At 34.5% G+C, this 8,702-nt stretch overlaps 1 long non-coding RNA gene across 1 annotated transcript; it reads right to left on the bottom strand.

Moving 5' to 3' along the window:
* Positions 1-1,255: 1,255 nt before the first annotated feature.
* On the bottom strand, positions 1,256-2,368 carry LOC108485427 (uncharacterized). Its single transcript, XR_001871303.2, has 2 exons — positions 1,924-2,368; positions 1,256-1,650 (listed from the first exon to the last, which is right to left on the bottom strand). It is a non-coding gene; the product is annotated as an uncharacterized LOC108485427 (long non-coding RNA).
* Positions 2,369-8,702: the final 6,334 nt, after the last annotated feature.

The raw sequence follows: 8,702 nt of genomic DNA, 5'->3' as shown, positions 1-8,702 counted from the left end.
AATTAAATTGTTAAAAATTCATTCAACTAGGTTTTAACCTAATTTGACCGGTTCAAAATAATCCATTAAAAATTCGATTCAAAATTGATTCACCTCTTTGTTCAGACCAATATACTAACAAATTTTCAAGTTGAACTAGTCTGATCAGTTGGTTTAGTTCCAACATTTATAGTGACAGGAAAAAATAGATTTAAAATTCCTAAATGCGTAAGGTCTGAATTTAACCATCTCTTTAATGTCTTACAACCTTTCCAACCTTTGAATAGGTACCCTACTACACCTTGGTAATTCAACGATGTTAAATATTCTAGAAAATAAGTAAATACCTTTGTTCGTTTAACTAGTTTAACAATGTAGTCCAACCCATTTTATCTTCTATAAGACCCATCTGTATATTTGCAAGTGCTGAGTAGAGCTATTGAGATACCACAAATCCACTCTCTCCATAATCCACCCTGTAATAATCCCAATCAAGCAAGCAACAAATGATGCAAAAATACGACTCTGTCATCAACAATGTTTAATGAAGCCCTTTCAACTTTGAACTTTTCTCTAAAAAATTTCAACTTTCAACATGAAGTGGAAGTTTAAGGAAGAGTCTTTTCAATGGTGTCGTATGAGAGGCACAGTTTTTTCTTCTGTAGTCGTTCTGATAATTCAGTTGCACACCATTTAATGTAGATAGTTAACGTAAAAAAATCTCGTCAATTCCTCTCAAATTTGATATTGAGCAAATTGATCCATAAAAAAATCAGAGCAATTTAATCTGTGTCAATTTTGAAAATGAGCAACTAAAAACAATTTATCATGGTGCTAATATTTTTCGTCAATTGTACATGATTTTAATTATTATAAAAAAAAATTTATCTCTCAAAGCTTACACATTCTATTAATTTGATCTTAATTGTTAAATTAGCTTGCAACATTATCTAAATGTCTAAAAATTGAGGCTAAATTTATTGATTTTTTTAAATTTAAGGTCAAATTGACAAAAAAAAATGTAAAATTTGTTATTATACCAATATCTAAAATCGGGGCCATCAGATCGGATTGCAAGAAACGCATGAAAACCGCAAAACTAATTCACCCAACCAACAAGACTCCTATTTATACTGAAAGGCCATGCCTATCATCGCATAATCTTGATTCAACAGGGTTCTCATCAGTCTATTAATTAGAGGGGTTAAAACAGTAGTTATTTTTTGTTTATTTCTGTTAATTTGTTTAGTTCACTATGTAGTCAGGAAACAGCACATTTTGGGGAAGGGAGTCCTTTTAATGAAAACGCTGTGTTTTAGGTGGAAGGCTTAGTTTCAAAACGAGGTGTTTTGACACGTAGCTGTAACCGAATGACGGTTGTACTTTCCTTTTAAGCATGCTCTGTGTAATGGGCCAAAACTGCCCGGGCCCATTAGAAACTAAAATCAAAATAAAAAATAATATATTAATAGTCCATTTACATTAAAAGAGGCCCAAAAATAAAAAACCCTAGCCCAAAGAATGGCCCGCAGCTTGAGCACCTTCAGCCAAGGAAGCCCTAGGCGCTGCAGCCTCCATGTGCGTCCTTTGCGCGCGCTCCGCTCAAGGGACGGCCCCCCTGACACCGGTTACACCAAAATGGCAAGCTTTTGCCTCGTTGACCCTCAGAACCTGCAAAAATAGAGACAAAAAGAAAGCAAGAGGCAGAAACGAAGCAAAACAGTAGCAAGGAACAGAAAAGCATATTTGTATTCGGCTATATAGCCACAAACACAAAAAAATGTGACACACACGATCAAGCAATCAAAAAAAAACACAAAAGGTTGAGTTTCAGTCTCTGTTACATTTTTTTCGGTTCTTTATATTTTATTTTATTTTTATTTTTTTGGTGTTCTAAAATCAGTTTTGAAACAAAAATAAAAAAGAAGAGAAAAGAGGACTTACCCGAACCTCGGAGCCGCAACATCGGAGCCCTACTCCGTCGTTGGAATCGGCTTCAAAAAAGGAAAATGGGGAGTCTGTTCTCTCGTGCTTTTGGGGGTTAAGGAAACGCGATTTTCGGGCACTTTAAAAATAGAGGTTGAAAACCCCCTTTTCGTGACTCCGATCGCCCTCTACGGCGACATAACGGCAGCGCAAGGATGGGTTCTTTAACCCTAGCAGATGAGAGACATGAAAAGGGGGGGTATTCTGTTTGGGAAAATAAAAAAATAATAGAAATTGGTTTAAGTGATGCATCACCAGCGATTAAAACGGCGCCGTATAGGGCCTCTGTTTGCGCGACCCGACCCATACCCAGGGGGATACGCGCGTTTCCCATCATTGGGATATTTATGTGCGAGGTCCCTATATTCTGTGGGGCGCTACAATTTGGTCTTTTCTTTTTTACTTCCTTAGATTTGGCCATAAAATTTTCCGCACTTTTTAAATCAATCCAGTGCACTGGAACACGGACGCGTGTCCAAATATTGGCCTTTTTTCCCAATTGGTCCTCAAACCTCGTGTATATTTTCATTTTCGACCCCGTATTTTATTCTGTTTTAGTTTTTTATCTCTAGTTTCGTTTTATTTTAATTTAGCCCCTAATCAATTTGATTTTAATCTATTTTTTATATTATTTATTTATTCAGGTTTTGTGTATATTATTTGTTTCATATTTCATTTGTTGAATATTCTTTTATATATCTTTAAACTGTTCTATTGTTTATTTTAAATCATTTTTGTTGTTATTATCATTATTATTAGTTCTTACATGTTATATATTGTAAACTATTGATATTTTAAACTATATATATTATTTGTTTTAAAATATTATACACATTATTTATCTTGATTCTTTTAACATATTGTTTATTTGAAGTTTGCTTTATATATGTTACTTTATTTTGTGCCAAAAATATTATATATGTTAATTATTATAAATCATTTTATATTCTTTACTTTAAATTGCCCTTTCATTTTAAAATCGTTTTACATATTATTTATTTAAGGCTGTTTTATTACTTTAAATTGTTTTATGTCCCTTTTAGAACTCAATTCATTCATTTTAAATATTTTCTTTATTACTCATTATAAGTTATTTCCTCATATTATTATTTATCTTATACTTATATATACATATAAATGTACGCATCATTTGATCTAAATTTTCATAAATAAATGTATCACCTTTTCTCAAATTATTTTATATATTATTGATTTTAAAGATTCATTTTCATTGTTTTACTTTTAAAACTTAGTTATCATCATGTTAAATAGTTTTTATGTTTAATTCGTTTTAATTTTCTTTATACTATATTTTTAGATCGTCATATATGTTATTCATTTATTTATTTATTTTTATTTATTTGCTCCTTGATTACTAATGTTAACATTTAAATAATGCATGTTGAGTGATTATTGTCATTGTGTGTACCTTAATTCATTCACTTGCATCTTTATATTTGTCGTACATTTGGGATGTTATTCTTGTATTATTATTTTATGCTCCATACTCCCTTTTATTTTATTACGTTTAAATCATATCGTGTATTGACCTCAAATGTATTTGTCCAAACATGGATCGTTTTAATCCAAACAAATAATACACGTCGTTTAAGTATCGTACCTGCTATGATTTAAAGAGAATTTTCTAAATAAGGCAATGTTTTGCGCTTTGGACATCAAAGAATTGTGCCTTAACTTACGGGGTTTCGGTTTTCTTGTTGATTCTAAATAGCCAAATATCCTTTCAAGTTTTAAAACACACGGAATTCCAATTTAAATTAAAGAGAAACTTGCGCTCGGGAATTCATGATATCGTGTCCTAACTTACGGGATGTGATACTCTAATATCTCGAGACGATGAAGTCTTTAACGATCGTTTTGAGCTAATTCAAGTGTTTTTTTTCTTAAAAATCAATGCTAATAAAAAAGGATCGTATCTTAAATTCGTTCTCGATCTTCAATTTTCGACATTAAGACACTAACTAATCAATCCGGTACCAATTTTTGGGAGTGTCGAGGGTGCTAACCCTTCCTCGCGCGTAACCGACTCCCGAACTTGTTCTCTTGAATTTCGTAGACCAAAATGCCGTTTTAATGAAATAAAATTTTTTATCTAAAACAAAGGTGATTCGATCACACCAAATAAAGATCGGTGGCGACTCCCGTTTTAATTATCATTTTCAAACCAAAGTCGATTCCTGCGTTTTCAAAAAAATAGTTTCGACACTCTGCATGCTAGGTTGTTATGAAATAGAGTACTGAATTCTCATCTCATTTTCTCTTTCTCTACTAACTCTCTCTTTCACGACGGTGAAACATGAACCGCAATTCTGCTAATTGCTCGAGTTACTTTGATGCGCGAGAGGAAGATGGAGAGATTAGGGCCTTGTTTTTCCTCGATAAGTCATAGTGGGATACCGAAGGTAGACGCAGGAGTGATTTGCGCTTTTTGGATTTGGAAAGAGGTGAAATCACTGAAGTTTTGAGTACGATCCCACCTGATGTTCATTTTGATTTCTCTGTGGTTACCATGCTTACGTCATTGGGGGAAAGATCGGTCGGGGTCGTAACTATCATTCAACAAGCGATGTTTTCCGCTTTGATTTTAAGCACGCTGAACGTGGGTGGGAACAAGTTACTTCTATGCGGTACCGTTGGAGTTCGCCCGAGGCCCTTGTTGCACAAGGCTCCCCAAACTCTGCGGGATGCAGCAAAGCAAGTTATACGCGTAACTGTTTTGAGTACCTTATATTGAGAATGTGGCGCAACAGGCATGGAGGCATTTATGCGGCTGGAGAGGGTGGATATAGAACCTCTGCTTCATTTTAATCCTTTGAACATACATTTTTGATGCCCTAAATGAAGGTTAGAGCCCCCTTCAAATCATAATTATTTTGGGTTCCATGTGTGTGTATGTATGTGCATGCAGGCGCGGATGTATGTTATTTTTATCTACTCTTACTAAGAGTTTCTTTAATGTCTTGAACATATTGCAGATTGGGAACTGCAATTGCTTGCTTATTAATGTAGCTGATGCAAGACCAATGAGTTCAGCAATGGATGATATTCTTGTAGATATTTCTTTAGAAACAAATTAATACTGTAGATATTCTTTAGAAACAAATTAATACCGTAGATATTTCTAATATCATGTGTAAAAATTTGAGTTTTTCGTGGGTAAAAGTATTAGGAAGGACTTTATATTAAAAAGTGAGATTGCATTTTCACTCATCTATTCAAAAAATGTGCAAATTAATTCTTATATGTTAGGGTAATGATCTTAGGTTACTGCAGTTCTCGATGGATAAATATTTGAGGGAAATTAACCCGTCGATATGCTGGGGTGAAGTAGAAAGGCCATGGCATTCACTGATCTCTAGAGACTGCAAACAAGTTAGATTCTGCAACTGTTGTGGCAAAGATGAGAGCTCGTCACACCAACGAATCGTCAAAGATGTTAGGGACACAAAGCTCCCCAAACTTGCTTTACTGGACAGTTAATTCTATTGGATAACTTGCTTTGCTGCATCCCGCAGAGTTTGGGGAGCCTTGTGCAGCAAGTGCCTCGGGCGAACTCCGACGGTACCACATAGAAGTAACTTGTTCCCACCTACGTTCAGCGTGCTTAAAATCAAAGCGGAAAACGTGGCTTGTTGAACGATAGTTACGACCCCGACAGATTTTTCCCCCAATGGCGTAAGCTTGGTTGCCAGAGGGAACCATAGAGAAACCAAAATGAACATCAGGTGGGATCGTACTCAAAACTTCAGTGATTTCACTTCTTTCCAGATCCAAAAAGCGCAAATCACTCCTGCGTCTACCTTCTGTATCCCACTGTGACTTATCGAGGAAAAGCAAGGCCCTAATCTCTCCATCTTCCTCTCGCGTATCAAAGTAACTCGAGTAATTAGCAGAATTACAGTTCATGGTTCACCATCGTGCTTTCTAGTGCGGTTGCTGAAGAAAAGAGGAAGAAGAATAACAGAATAGGAGGAAGAAGAAAGAGAGAGTTAGAAGAGAAAGAGAAAATGAGAGATGAGAATTCAGTACTCAATTTCATAACAACCCAGCATGTAGAGCATGCTTAAAAGGAAATTACAGCTGTCATTCGGTTACAGCTAGCTGTCAAAACGCCTCGTTTTGAAACTAAGCCTTCCCCCTAAAACACAGCGTTTTCATTAAAAGGACTCCCTTCCCCAAAACGTGCTGTTTCCTGACTACATAATAAACTCAACAAATTAATAGAAATTAACTACTGTTTTAACCCCTCTAATTAATAGCCATAACACTTTCTTTTCAATTTTAGGTTTAGTTTATAGGTAATGTGAGACTGATGAGAACCCTGTTGAATCAAGAAATCAAGATTATGCGATTACAGGCATGGCCTTTCCGTATAGATAGGAGTCTTGTTGGTTGGGTGAATTAGTTTTACGGTTTTCATGCGTTTCTTGCAATCCGATCTTGGATATTAGTATAATAATAAATTTAATTATCGATGTTTATATTTTTTTGTTAATTTGACCTTAATTTTAATAAAATTAATAAATTTAGCCTCAATTTTTATACATTTAGATAATGTTGCAAGTTAATTTAACAATTAAGATCAAATTAATAGAATGTGTAAGCTTTGAGAGATAAATTTATTTTTATAATAACTAAAATCATGTACAATTAACGAAAAATATTAGTACCGTGATGAATTATCTTTAGTTGCTCATTTTCGAAATTGACACGGATTAAATTACTCTGATTTTTTTATGGACCAATTTGCTCAATATCAAATTTGAGAGGGATTGGAGAGATTTTTTTACGTTAACTATCTACATTAAATGGTGCGCAACTGAATTACCAGGGCTGCTACAGAAGAAAAATCTATGCCTCTCATACGACACCAATGAAAAGGCTCTTCCTTAAACTTCCACATCATGTTGAAAGTTGAAATTTTTTTAGAGAAAAGTTCAAAGTTGAAAGGGCTTCATTAAACATTGTTGATGACAGAGTCGTATTTTTGCATCATTTGTTGCTTGCTTGATTGGGATTATTGCAGGGTGGATTATGGAGAGAGTGGATTTGTGGTATCTCAACAGCTCTACTCAGCACTTGCAAATATACAGATGGGTCTTATAGAAGATAAAATGGGTTGGACTACATTGTTAAACTAGTTAAACAAACAAAGGTATTTCCTTATTTTCTAGAATATTTAACATCGTTGAATTACCAAGGTGTAGTAGGGTACCAATTCAAAGGTTGGAAAAGTTGTAAGACATTAAAGAGATGGTTAAATCCAGGCCTAATAATTTCATCTTTGTTCATCTACACATTTAGGGATTTTAAATCTATTTTTTCCAGTCACTATAGATGTTGGTGTACAAGCCCAATTTAGTCCGAGGCCCAATAAGACCTCAAAACAATTAAACAACCTAAAAAGACTTTAAACACCTAAACTATCAGACCCAAAACAAACCCAATCCAACAAACCCAAAACTAAACCATACACCCAAACCCAAAATTAGAAAACCCTAACCCAAACCTAAGAGGCCCAAAACTTCAAAATTTTCAGAAAAAAATCCTAGTCCCCTAAACTTAATGCCGCCCCTAGTCCCTGGCCTCTTCCACGCTGCCGACGTTAGCGCCTCTGCCACCACTTGCTCCATCCTCGCCACTTGCACCGCCACCTGCAGGAAATAAAGACAAAAGTGACAACAATAATAAAGAAATATATTGTAAATGGCTTTATAAGCCAAGCAAAATCAATGTAAAAGAGGGGTTTTTCTTTTTTTTTGTAATATTTGAGCATCATTTGAATACTAAAACTAATAAAGCAATCAAAGAAGAAAGGAAGTTCAAGAGCAGGCTAAGGTCTTATATATATATATATATATATATATATATATATATATATATATATTTTATTTATTTTTCTTTCTTTCAAAATCGCTTATATACATATATATATTTATTTATTTTATTTCTTGTTTTTAAAGCTATATATTTATACATATTAAAAAGAGGTTAAAAAAAAGGAAAGAAAAGCTTATCTTTTAATCGCAAAAAAAAGGACGATTTTTGATTTCGGCTACCGTCATGGTGGTAGACTCGCAGGGCCCACCGGAGCTTTCACGGACTCAAGGCCTTCAGAGAAAAGAATGAAAGTTTTTTTTGTAAAAGTGGGGTTGAAAATAAAAATTTTAGAAAATTTTGGCCTTTTATAATAGCGTGAAACGACGCGGTTTCACTTTGGCTATTTAAGTGCCAAAACGGTGTCGTTTTGATACGACTTGCACGCCGACCCGACCTGTTTCAAGGGATTCGCGTGTTTTCAATAAAGGGTCTATTTGCACCCTTGGTCCTTCTGCTTTCGAGGCTGGTTTCAATATGGTCCTATTTCGCTTCTTTATTGTTTTTAAATTTGGCCACTCCTTTTGTTTTGTCGCAATTTGGTCCCCAGACCATTCGAATGGCTAAACACCTGAACGGTGCCGTTTATGGGGCAGGGACTAATTTCCTATTTGGTCCCTGCATCTTTGCGCGTGATTCATTCTAGCCCTTTAGACCACGTTTCTTTATTTTTATTTTAAAATCTATACCTAGGCCTTTTTTTATCGTAATTTAGTCCATTGTTGTTATTATTACGATTATTATCATTATTTTATGTTCCTGTTTATATTTATCTATTTAGGTATTTGGCTAGTATTGCTTTTTAATCCTTTGATATAAAATTATCTCCATTTTTCTTT

Source organism: Gossypium arboreum, chromosome 6 (assembly GCF_025698485.1).
Source record: "Gossypium arboreum isolate Shixiya-1 chromosome 6, ASM2569848v2, whole genome shotgun sequence".
Classification (NCBI taxonomy): domain Eukaryota; kingdom Viridiplantae; phylum Streptophyta; class Magnoliopsida; order Malvales; family Malvaceae; genus Gossypium; species Gossypium arboreum.
Note: the sequence above shows the minus strand (reverse complement) of the source record. Positions and strands in the feature narration are given on the sequence as shown.